This window comes from Taudactylus pleione, unplaced genomic scaffold, assembly GCF_031769625.1.
Source record: "Taudactylus pleione unplaced genomic scaffold, aTauple2 ptg000025l, whole genome shotgun sequence".
Lineage (NCBI taxonomy): Eukaryota > Metazoa > Chordata > Amphibia > Anura > Myobatrachidae > Taudactylus > Taudactylus pleione.
The window spans coordinates 2,709,614-2,722,500 of NW_028284427.1; positions in this window are offsets into that span (position 1 = coordinate 2,709,614).

Below are 12,887 nucleotides of genomic sequence, written 5' to 3' on the forward strand. Positions count from 1 at the left end.
TGTGATACTAGTGTATGGGGACAGCGGCCATTCCGGGAGAGGAAGGTAAGCAGGATATATGTGATACTAGTGTATGGGGACAGCGGCCATTCCGGGAGAGAAAGGTAAGCAGGAGATATACGTGATACTAGTGTATGGGGACAGCGGCCATTCCGGGAGAGAAAGGTAAGCAGGAGGTATCTGTGATACTAGTGTATGCGGACAGCAGCCATTCCGGGAGAGGAAGGTAAGCACGGGATATCTGTGATACTAATGAATGGGGACAGCGGGCCATTCCGGGAGAGAAAGGTAATCAGGAGATATCTGTGATACTAGTGTATGGGGACAGCAGGTCTTTCCAGGAGAGAAAGGTAAGCAGGAGATATCTGTGATACTAGTGTATGGGGACAGCGGGTCATTCCAGGAGAGAAAGGTAAGTAGGAGATATCTGTGATACTAGTATATGAGGACAGCAGCCATTCCGGGAGAGGAAGGTAAGCAGGATATATGTGATACTAGTGTATGGGGACAGCGGCCATTCCGGGAGAGAAAGGTAAGCAGGAGATATACGTGATACTAGTGTATGGGGACAGCGGCCATTCCGGGAGAGAAAGGTAAGCAGGAGGTATCTGTGATACTAGTGTATGCGGACAGCAGCCATTCCGGGAGAGGAAGGTAAGCACGGGATATCTGTGATACTAATGAATGGGGACAGCGGGCCATTCCGGGAGAGAAAGGTAAGCAGGAGATATCTGTGATACTAGTGTATGGGGACAGCGGGTCTTTCCAGGAGAGAAAGGTAAGCAGGAGATATCTGTGATACTAGTGTATGGGGACAGCGGGTCATTCCAGGAGAGAAAGGTAAGTAGGAGATATCTGTGATACTAGTATATGAGGACAGCAGCCGTTCCGGGAGAAGAAGGTAAGTAGGAGTTATCTGTGATACTAGTGTATGGGGACAGCGGCCATTCCGGGAGAGGAAGGTAAGTAGGAGATATCTGTGATACTAGTGTATGAGGACAGCGGGCCATTCCGGGAGAGAAAGGTAAGCAGGAGATATCTTTGATACTAGTGTATGGGGACAGCGACCATTCCAGGACAGAAAGGTAAGCAGGAGATATCTGTGATACTAGTGTATGGGGACAGCGGCCATTCCAGGAGAGAAAGGTATGCATCTCCTGCTTTACCTTCTTGAGGAATGGGCCGATAACTTAATTTTTGCAATTACAGGTGAAAATGTCAAGTTTCACCTGCCTTTGTAAAAAATTAAGTGATGATGAATAGGCCCCTCAGTCTGCATGCATTAGCAGTGAGGGTAGAGAGGCGTAGTGTTAGACCTGGCCCCCAGAGGAAGTGAAAACTTCCTAGATGGACATCTTCTATCGACTTGCAGTAATCTGGTAAAGGAGTATGCTATGTAGAGTGCTTCTGTAATAGTCCTGTAGCAGCAGAGGAGCTGAGTTCGTTAGGTTTGTCTCTCTATTATATCCCTTTCAGACAGAAGACACAGTAAATACATGGGTCTATCAACCCGGGAAAATTCCCAGGTCTCAGTCCGAGACCCCTATTTACATTACAACAAAAACCTGGGAAATTCCAGGGTTGGATACGTTCACACTGACCCTGGGTCTGCCCTGGTATTTGTTGTTAATTTAAAGGGGACGCTTTGTTTTTTTGTTCACAGAAATGACATAAAATAAAAATTACCATTTTTAGATAAAATGCCACTAAGTATGTTTTTATTTAATTGAAAACCAATACATTTTTACAACAATAGAAGAAAATTAGGAAATGAATATAGCCTCTGGAAAGTTTCATCCTATACAAAGACAACATTTTCACATAAAAACGTTGAACATAAAATAACACATTTATATTTGTTTGCCTCCCAGTCATGTGGTCCGGGCACCTGAAGTTGATGTAATCTGGAGGCGAACCAAACAGCCAATAAGAACGTTTTCTTAAAACCCAGGTCTAAAAACCCGTTCACACTAGAGACACGTTTCTGTTCACATACAGCTAAAACCTGGGCTGATGCATGTTCATGGCCATGCTGTATGTCTGAAAGGGGTATTAGTTACTGTAAGCCTATTTTTATTCATTAGGGTAAGGTTTCCGTTGCGTAGAATTTTTTGTGCAAAATTGCAGTAGTGCTATTATATCATGTTAATTCACTCTCTGCGAAACTTCTGCGTGACTTATGTAACAGTAAGGCAACACAAATATTACGTAACAGTGTGATATTGTACAAAGCCGCATTATATGAGGAGATAACCAGGGCCGTCCTGGCAAAACTTTCCATCTAAAACAGAGCAGACAGACATTTGCAAATCATTGCAGACCAACGGGGCCTCAGAACTCCTGGAACAGGGGCTGACAACAACGCTAATGTGGATGTGCTTACAGCTCTACCCTAGGTACCCGTTCCTGGCTTATGCTCAAATCCTCTCCGCTAATCGGTCACTCAAGCTGGCAACAGCTGCTCTATGGACAGGTTCACCTGTATGGTGCCTCTGTAATAGTGCCCCAGTAGTAAGCCCCCCTGCAAAAGTGCCACGCAAAACACACAAAAAAAACCAAAAAACAGAATACTTACCTTAAGCCTCAATCCTGTGTCCGCTGCCGTCCGATGCTCCTCAGAACTATGGGAGAGACGTCATGCCGTCTCTCCCATAGTGCCCGTGGGGGGAGCCGGATGCTCGAGCTCAGGAGTGAGCTCCGGCTGCCGCTGCGGGGAGTCGGGCGCCCGCTGGTAAAATTTCAGCGGTTGCCCGACAAATGGTGCTTCCCTGTGGCCGGAGGCCCTGCGACTTACCCTTGCAAAACTTGGTCGCCAAGATCAAGTTCTTAGTCGCCATGGCAACCGGTATTTGTTGAGCCCTGAGCTAAGCGCTCTCCCTCTTGTAATGCTTAATTGCCACTGGATACAAAATTACCTGCGTGAAGCTACTAAATATCTGCACCACTCATCAGTGATCGTGCTGAGGAAAAAAAATGTGTGAATCCCATGGACCCCTCACTCTAAAAAATGTGGGTCCTTTTCCACTGTTTCTGGGTCCCATCACACATTATGGGGGTTGAGGGCAGAAAGCAGTTGGGACAGTGCTGGGGGTAGGTAACAGTTGGGAGAGAGGGGGATAAGGACAAGCAGCAGTTGGGGTGAGAGTTGGGAGTAAAGGCAGGGAGTTGGGGTAGAGCTGGAGCTAGAGCGGAGTAAGGGCAGGAAGAGCTGGGGGTAGGGAGGGGTAAGTGCAGACAACTGTTGCAACAGTGGTGGGGACCAGGTGGGGGCAAGTGGCAGGTGGTGCTGGGGGTAGGGAGGGGGCAATGGCAGCTAGCAGCTGTTGCAGTCCTGGGGGACACGGTGGGTGTTAGGGACAGGCAGAACTGGGTGTAAGGAGGGGGAAAGGGATAGATAGCACCTGACACACTACTGGGGGGCAAGGAGGGGGTTAGGGGCAGGCAGTACTTGGGGTAGGTAGGGGGCAAGGGTAGATAGTAGCAATGGAAGTACTAGGAGGCAAGGAAGGAGTTTGGGGCAGGCAATACTGGGGGCAGTTCTGGGGTTAGGGAGGGGATCAGGATAGCTGCTGGGGCAGTACTGAGGGTAGGGAGGGAGTAAGGGTAGACAGCACTTGGGTTAGTGGTTACTTCCTTGCTTTTGCTGGGAGCCCTGGCCGGGGGTCACTATTGCAGCTCCCGTGCAGTGTCCACCTCCCCGCCTCCTGCGTGCAGGGAGCTCAGCAGGCTGAGGGAACGCAGGCTGGTAGAGGGGCCCGCCACCACCGACAACGCTGCTGCAGCCAAGGAAAAGATGCCCGATGCAGTGCCGTGACAGACTCGGGGAGAGCCCACTGTCGGGCAGGAAGGGAAAGAGGAGGTATCAGGACTCAGGGCAGCGATTGGCTGGGGTCATGCTGCCGGGCGCCATTCGGCTGCTGCAACTCACACAGCGGAGCGCGTCCTGCAGGACCCGCTCTGTTTTACAAACCGGGTCCACAAATGCCTGTAGCGCGTAAAAACGCACTAAAGGCACCAGTGTGATCTGTTAATGTCATTTTGAAGGGGAAATGAGAACACAAGTGCGTTTTTTATGCATGGACTTTTTTCTCCCAGTTATAATAATCAGCAGAACTGAAGCTTATTAATCAATTATTTTTCAATGCTCATTGTATGTGTTGTTATATCTATTTTTTTATTTTGTTTTAATAAAATTATACACTAATTGCGCTCCCTTGGTGGAACTTCTCTACTTTATTATAATGCTATAAAATGGCCGCTCAGCATCTAGGAGAGAAGGGAGGATCTGTCTGGGGCTTACTGGTCACATAGGGAAAGCACACCCAAGGGGTGAACAGGGAAGCGCCAGCCTCCCCATCTGGCATAACCCTCAGGGAACATGGCAGGCGCAGCCATGAAGCAGCCCTTGCTCCATATAGTAATCCCTGGTGGTCTAGTGTTGAGCGCGGTTAGACTGGGTGCCCCACTGCCAGCACCGCCTGAAGTCTCCTGCTCCGGCGGTGACACTGCACACAGGGAGTTGACTTACTTAGTTTTCCCCGATGAGTGCCGGCTGCGGCTTCGGATGTGTAGGAGTCCGCGGCCGGAGTCAATGACCCAGTCGGCAGTGCTACGGCCACCTTACACTGCCCACTCAGAAAAAAGCTAAGTAAAAATAAAATGAATAAATAAAAACAGTGCAGGACCACCTAAAGACGACCCCCATAATCTGGTGCCCAGCTCCTGCCAGAACCAAACTCAAACTGAGGGCATCTGGCTGGATATAGAGAAGAAGAGCCAGGGCTTGTGGGTATTTACATTTAACTATTTGGTGCCCAGACTCTCCTCTTCAGGCTATACCCCAGTGGGGGTAGAAAAAAAAATATATATATATATATTATATATACACACAAAGATGCCCTGATGAAAGTGCGCCATAAAAACATTGGCTTTTGCTACCTGGTGGTCTGTTGTATCTTTTAAATCCCTGAGTGCCGCCGATTGTGTGACTGTGTAGAAGATAGTGGTTACCATCATCTTCATGATGGAGGGCAATGGGGTCAGATCTCCGCAGTATGCAGTGAGTGCCAGAAAGTGTGTGTGTGTGTGTGTGTGTGTATATATATATATATATATATATATATATCATGGGGAGAAGGGAACAGGGTGGGAGGGCAGAGTACACAGGAGAGCAAAAGAGGTACAGACATAGGGAGAGGCGAATGGGGCACAGGTGGGAGGGCAGAGTACACTGGAGAGCAGAAGAGGTACAGACATAGGGAGAGGGGAACTGGGCTCAGGTGGAAGGGCAGAGTACACAGAAGAGCAGAACAGGTACAGACATAAGGAGAGGGGAACAGAGGTGGGACGGCAGAGTACGCAGGAGAGCAGAAGGGGTACAGACATGGGGAGAGGGGAACAGGGGGCACAAGATAAGAGTACAATATATTTAAGATTTTTTTTTACAGCAGTTCCTATAGTAAACATGTGCTTGCTGTGTAATAACAATAATACACCACAGCCTGTCCCATCAGTATAACAGGATGCCAAGGTCTGCTTCCTTATATAAGAACAGGAAACTAGAGCCTTCCCCACCTGTTTGATAGTTTCTCCACTATTATTATAAGAGGACACAAGTCAGTCTCCTCATATAATCATAACAGGGCACTAGTGCAGTGGTTCCCAAACTTTTTTGAATCATGGCGCCCTAGAGTATCAGCATTATTTTCACGGCACCCCTAAAGGGGCCTATCCATTTATAGACTTGAAGGTCTGAACGTCTAGCGTTCAGACTTTCAAGTCGCCGGGTGCTGAGCGGCACTGAAAGACGTTCGCTGAACATCTTTTCAGCGCAGCCGCTGCTGCACGTCCGGCCTCCTATCTCCTAACATGCCGAACCTGTCGTCATGTTGATCGGCATGTTGGAGAGATAGTCAGGGTTGGCAAGGACCCAGCGTGCAGGCCTTGCCGGCTATCCATTACCCGACTTTGTGAACAATACGACCAAAACCTCCTGGTTTTGATTGGATTGTTCACAAAGTCGGGTAATGGATAGGCCCCTTAAGTTTAAGTTTGTTGTTGAGAAATTCAGAAAAAAATGTAGTAAAATGAAGTAAATTGCACTGACCTGTCATCCCTGGGTTCAATTATGTGGTGGTGGACAGGTTTGCACTTCTGTTTATTCACATTACATTGATCATAAATTTGATTTGGTTATGGACCACCAACCTCAGGCGCCCCTGCAATTGTCCAAAGGCACCCCAGGGTGCCACGGCGTACAGTTTGGGAACCACTGCACTAGTGGGTGCTGAAGCTGTATTATAACAGGGCACTAGAAAATCTCCCCTGTAAAACAATAATTTTAGGACACCAGGCTCTGCTAATGTGCTATAATAAAATGAGAGATATGGTAAGAACTTTCCTTTGTTATCTCTCTCTTTCTTTGAAGTCCATAAGGTCCACAGGGAGACCTATGGGGGTTTAGGTGATGGCAAGGGCACCACGCATTTAATTTTTTGTCCCAGGATGCAATGGGCCTCTCCCTATACCCCGCCCCCGGGCCAGAGGCACCTCAGTTCATAACAAGCCAAAGGCCAGAGGAAGATAAAAGAGAGGGAAGAAAGTCTGAAACACTAAATAATCACATTCTCACATATAAGGAGACGGAAAACCGGTGACCAGAGCGAAGCCCATCTGAAGCAAGGTGCATCAGCGTGGGTGCCCTGTGGACCCTATGGACTTCGAAGAAAGATAACAAAAGGTAAGTTCTTACCATATCTCTCATTTCATTCTGCAGGGTCCATAGGCTCCACAGGGAGACCTAGGGCATGTCCCAAAGCAGTCCTTTAAGGGTGGGGATGCTCCTGAGCTGACAGGAGAATCCGGTGCCCGAAGGAAGCATCCTGAGAAGCAAATCTATTTTATTTATTTATTTATTAACAGTTTCTTATATAGCGCAGCATATTCCGTTGCGCCTTACAATTGTAAACACTAATAGAACAAAACGGGGTAATAACAGATATATAGGTAGGAAGGCCCTGCTCGCAAGCTTACAATCTATAGGGAAATAGGCATTGATACACAAGGATAGGTGCTATGTATTGCATTTTGGTCCAGCCAGAATGCACAGTTTCTTGGTTGGCTGTATGATCCATTCACACCAGAATGTCGGCCAAATGTCATGAGGATGTGAGAGAAAGATGATGTGTGAGGTTGTGTGTGGACTGTGAGAGGGGATGTAATTAGATATGGAAGCTATGAAGGTTATGTGGGCAGTTCTGGGATCTGATAAGCTTGCCTGAAGAGGTGAGTTTTCAGGGATCGCTTGATGGATTGGAGTCTAGAGGAAAGTCGTATTGTGCGTGGTAAAGCATTCCATAGAGTGTGTGCAGCCTGAAGAAAGTTCTGTAACCGTGAGTGGAAGCAAATAATGCATGGGGATGAGAGACGCAGATCTTGTGCTGAGCGGAGAGGTCGGGTAGGGAGATATTTTGAGATGAGTGAAGAGATGTATGTTGGTGTGGTTTGGTTAATAGCCTTAAGTGTAAGTATGAGTATTTTGTATTGAATACGGTAGAAAACCGGCAACCAATAGAAGGACTGACAGAGCGAAGCATCAGATGATGAACGTTTGGCAAGTAAGATAAGCCTTGCAGCTGCATTCATAATTGATTGTAATGGCGATAGCCTGTTTTTGGGAAGACCAGTAAGGAGACTATTGCAATAGTCAATGCGGGAAATAATAAGTGCATGGATTAGAGTTTTTGCAGTGTTTTATGTGAGATATGGTCGAATTTTGGATATGTTTTTTAGATGTATGTAACAGGATTTAGAGACAGATTGAATGTGGGGAACAAAGGACAGTTCAGAGTCAAGGATGACACCAAGGCAGCAAGCTTATGGGGATGGTGGATTGTCGAGTTATCAACAGTGATAGAGAGATGAGGTTGGTAACTGTTATTGGCCGGTGGAAATATAATTAATTCTGTTTTAGAAATATTAAGTTTCAGGTGGCGAGATGATATCCAAGATGAAATTGCAGAAAGACATTCAGTGACACGGACCAGTACAGATGGTGATAAATCTGGGGCGAATAGGTAAATTTGAGTATCATCCGCATACAGATGGTACTGAAATCCAAAAGAGCTGATTAGTTTGCCAAGAGAGGAGGTATAGATTGAGAATAACAGAGGCCCTAAGACAGAGCCTTGCGGTACTCCAACTGATAGAGGTAGTGAAGAGGAGGCAGAATCAGAAACACGAACAGTAAAAGAGCGATCAGATAGGTAGGAAGAGAACCAAGAAAGAGCAGTGTCCTTAAGACCTAGGGATTGTAGTGTTTGTATGAGAAGAGTGGTCAACAGTGTCAAAAGCAGCAGAGAGATCTAGAAGAATTAGGAGTGAGTAATGGCCTTTATCCTTGGCAGTGACCAGATCATTTACTACCTTAGTCAGTGCTGTCTCTGTGGAGTGTTGGGAACGGAAGCCGGACTGAAGTGGGTCCAATAAGTTGTGTGAGTTAAGGAAGTGTATGAGGCAGGTGTAGACAAGTCCCTCAAGTATCTTGGAGGGGCATGGGAGATAGGACGGTAATTTGAGAGAGTGTTGGGGTCAGAGTTTTGTTTTTTTCAGAATAGGAGTAATCACTTCATGCTTGAACAGTGGTGGGAAGTTGCCAGTAGAGAGAGAGATTACAGATTTTAGTTAGGGTTGGGATGAGCACAGGAGACAGAGCTTTACTGATTTGTGAGGGTATAGGATCTAGAGGAGAGGTAATAGAGTAGGAGGATGAGAAGAGGGAAGATACTTCATCTTCGTTTGTGAGATCAAATGAAGAGAAAGTGCCAGAGGAGTCAGGTAGGGAATTGAGCAGGTCACTAGCTGAAGAAGAGCATACCAATTCATTTCGGATCTCATCAAAATATATCAAATGCATAGAACCTTAAAAACGTCTGGAGAGAAGACCACGTGGCCGCCTTACAAAGCTGAACAGCCGAGGAGCCACGGCGAGCTGCCCACAATGGACTCACAGACCGAGTAGAATAAGCAGTAACAGAAGGCAGTACAGGAAGGCCCTCCTGAGTGTAAGCCTCAGATATGTTCATCCACCTAGCCAATGTCCGCTTATTGGCTGGCCATCCCTTCTTGGGAAAACCATAGAGGACAAAGAAGGAGTCTGATTTCCAAAGGGAACTGGTACGGTCCACATAAGTCCTGAGAGCACGTACCACATCCAATAAGGCCTCATCTGCCGAGAGGTCTGGGGATTGAAATGCCGGAACAATAATTTCCTCATTAATGTGGAAAGTAGAGACCACCTTAGGAAAGAACCCAGGGCAAGTCCAAAGAACTGCCCCTGTCCTGGTGAAAAATCAGGAATGGGGGACAACAGGAAAGCGCCCCTAAGTCTGACACCCATCTGGCCGAAGCAATGGCCAGAAGAAAAAGTCTTAGATGTCAACCACTTGAGATCCACTGAGGCCAGTGGTTCAAATGGAGGGCCTTAAGGACAACAGCCAAATCCCAAGGAGACACAGGAGGGACAAAGGGAAGCTGAATCTGCAGGACAGCCTGCAGGAAAGTACGAATGTCCGGGAAAGGAGCAATCCTACGTTGAAACCAAACTGATAGAGCCGAAACATGCACCTTCAGTGAGGCTAAGCAGAGACCAAGGTCCAAATCTGCTTGAAGGAAAGCCAAAATTATAGGTATCTTATATCACAGAGGGTCATAACCCCTGTGATGACACCACTAAAAATAAGTATGCCACACTCTGTGACATATACGAGCAGAGGCTGGTTTACGGGCTCTGAGCATGGTACTGACCACAGAGCTGGAAAATTTTTTGGACCTTAAGAGGCAAGCCTCAAGAGCCACGCCGGCAAAGACAGATGACCCAGATCCGGGTAAAGGCAAGGACCCTGAGACAACAGGTCCGGACACTGAGGCAACAGTAATGGAGTGTCGATGGAGAGACTCTAAAGATCTGAGTACCAAAGTCTTCTGGGCCACACTGGAGCCACCAGCAGGACCATTCCTCCCTCTTGCTTGAACTTTTGAATGACCCGAGGAAGAAGGGAGACTGGACGAAACAGGTATGCAAACTGGAAGGTCCACTTTACTGACAGAGCATCGACCAGGAGTGTCCCGGCATCTCTTGCCCTGGACCCGTAACTTGGCAGCTTGTGGTTGAGTCTGGAGGCCATGAGTCCACTTCTGGAAGGTCCCACTTGTCCACTAGGAGTTGAAACACCTCTTGGTGAAGAGACCATTCTGCTGGATGCACCTTGTGACGGCTGAGGAAGTCTGCTTCCCAATTGAGAACCCCCGAAATGAACACTGCCAATATGGCTGGGAGATGGCTTTCCGTTGTCATCACCACCTGACTTCGAGTTCCTCCTTGATGATTGATGTAAGCCACTGCCGTGGCATTGACTGACTGAACTTGCACGGGCTTTCTGTGAAGTACGAGTTTGACTTGCTAAAGGGTGCTGAAGACCGCCTGAAGCTCCAATATGTTGATTGGTAGAGCAGACTTCACTGCTGTCCACTGCCCCTGAAAGGAGTGTGGACCCATCACTGCGCCCCAACCCCGGAGACTGGCGTCCATCGTCAGGAGGACCTATTCCGGAATCCAAAAGGGGCGCCCCTTGGTGAGGTGACACCTCTGCAGCCACCAGGCAAGGGACAGATGCACCTCTGGAGAGAGCACCATCAGTTGTGCCTTTATCCGATGGGGTAATCCGTTCCACCTGGAGAAGATCAATTTCTTCAGAGGCCTGGAATTAAACTAGGCATATTCCACAATGTCGAACGTCGATATCATGGACCCCAGTACTTGCATTGCTGAGTGGATTGACACTTGGCAACTGTGGAGGCATCTGCGTACTCGTGTCTGCAAAGTTGTGGTCAGAAAGATTCTCTGCTGTTGGGAATCCAACAGAGCTCCCAGATGGAGCATCCTCTAAGATGGAGTAAGGGAGGACTTTATCCAATTGATCAACCATCCGTGAGCCTGAAGCACAGACACTGTCAGCTGTAGGTGGTGTTGAAGTACTTCTGGAGACCCTGCCAACAATAAGAGGTCATCCAGGTAAGGCAACAGTCGAACCCCCTGATGCCGTAGATGGGCTGCCATGACAGCCCTAACCTTGGTAAACACTCGATGAGCTGTGGAGAGACCAAACGGCAGCGCCCGAAACTGGAAATATTGTTGCTGTATAGCAAAATGGAAGAAACACTGGTGAGATGAAGCAATTGGAATATACTGGTATGCATCCTGAATATGGTGGTCGGGAGCTCTGGCTTCTGATACCCCAGTGCGGAGGAGAGGCCACAAACTGGGAGACTGAAGAAGCTGGCTGGCTCCCAGTGCATTGGCTCCCTGTACCCCCAGCACTGAGAGGGGACCAGCAGCTGAGCACAACTGGGTGTAAGGTAAAGCTGCTGTTTCTGCCAGGGCAGGGTTCCAGGCTGCAGAGCTGAGAGCCCTATGCTGGGGACCGGGAACTCTGCTCCCAGTGTCCAGCACAGCAGGGCTGGCTTAGTAAAGCCCAGCACTGAGCGCTGGGCACAGTTAAAAACACACACCCCTAGGTACATAATGTTAAATAAAGTGTATATATTACTTTCCTGTATTTTAAATGTATACCTAAAAGTGAAATGCACTTACCTGTAATTTCTCTGGACGGCCAGGGGATCCAGAGTCCTCAGTGGGCTGCTGGATCCCCCAGCCCCTTCCAGAGAAATAAAATGTCCTCCTATGCAGCCTCATGCCTGGAAGTGGTATGAGGAGGTGCATAGGAAGCTGGCTAAGGCAGCCAGCTAACCGTTCTAGGGAGCTCCAAAGAGCTTCCCTTCCGTGGCCAGGAAACCGTACACGGGGACCCTGCTTGCCCACCTCTGGAGCTCAGATTCAGGTAGAGATGGCAGGTTTGGTCCCTTAGCAGATTCCTGGAAGTACATTTTGTAGGGAAAACTTTTCCCTTGCAGATGGGATGGAGCCGAGGGTGGCCGATCCCAGCGGACGGGCTCGGACACCGAGGAGTGACCACTCCCCACTGTCCATAGGGGACAATGTCAAACGTGCATGTGCCCAGCACATGCCCAGGTCATGCACTTAAGGTAATTCACTGGAAACCACAGGGCGGGTTAACCCCCTGTTGTAATGTGTAGCATAAAATAAGTCTTCATGCCTGTTAAAATTGTACAACTTTGAAAATCCTTTGTGGAGAAGAACTGATGTTTGATTTCTGTAACATCTCGTATGCTGATTATTCCCCTTCAATCCAAAGGGACGAGTCTTTTTTAACTTTGAGCAATATACACCTTTGCCTTTACTTCAACTACATCTGTACCCTGTGACTAAAAGAATTGTGCCAAATGCTATTCCGTTCTCCTACTGTTCTGGGTTGAGTCAGGCATCTCCGAAGCTCAAGGCCCCTGCCAGCTACCGTGCAGAGCCTGGTCCACTGTGAGGGATCAGGAGGAAACAACCGACACCAATCAGGAGGTGTGGCCGCAGCTAGTCGATGCACACGCAGCAGAGTGGTTCCAGGTGCCAGTGGTAGGAGCCCGAGTGTACCTAAGAAGCTGTTCCAAACACCAATGGTAGAATTTGGTGGTGGCAGCATTGCTACGCCCATGGCGCAGTGGCGAAGTCAGTGACAGGCTTACTGATGGTAAGCGGGAATCCCCGATACCCCAAAGTCAAGTGGGGATCGAAACCCCAACCTGTGATCGGGAGTCGACAAGAGGCCATCCGGTCACAGGGTGCCTGGGGGATGTTAGAAGAAAGCACAACCCGTCCAACACCTGGAGCAGTGAAGTCAGGTGAAACGCACAGCCAGCAGTGATTGGATGAGATGCCACCATGTAATTGGTTGGTAAGATGCTACCGGTGGTGATTG